This window comes from Penaeus monodon, chromosome 22 (genome assembly GCF_015228065.2).
Source record: "Penaeus monodon isolate SGIC_2016 chromosome 22, NSTDA_Pmon_1, whole genome shotgun sequence".
Taxonomy (NCBI): Eukaryota; Metazoa; Arthropoda; class Malacostraca; order Decapoda; family Penaeidae; genus Penaeus; species Penaeus monodon.
This window is the reverse complement of record NC_051407.1, coordinates 2,892,091-2,892,491: the sequence shown is the minus strand read 5'-3', so window position 1 is coordinate 2,892,491 and position 401 is coordinate 2,892,091.

The following is a 401-nucleotide window of genomic DNA, read 5'->3' as shown; positions in this document are numbered from 1 at the left end:
ACAACTGCATGATTCACGCCCTCACACATGTCACGCGCCACACCTGTGCCTGGGAATCACAACCAGACGAGGAGAGCGTCATTCAAAAATCCATGATTTCTCTCTCCCTCTTATCGAGACGGATTCGGATGCGAGAGAGGGGAAGGGAGGTATCTTGGATCACGTGATCGAACAGATGGCTCATTTCCGCCTCGTTCGTTTGGAGTCACGTGACTTTTCGGAAGTGGCACAGGGCGTGGGGGGGGGGGGGGTGGAGGAATGGGGGGGAGGGAGTTGGGGGAGGGCGAGGCGCAGGTGACATTCCAACTTCTCTTTCCCTTTGCTTCTTTCTCTTTTCTCACTTCATTTCTTCCGTCACTATGCCTGCCCACTGTTTTCTTTCTATGTCTCTCAAGTTACCC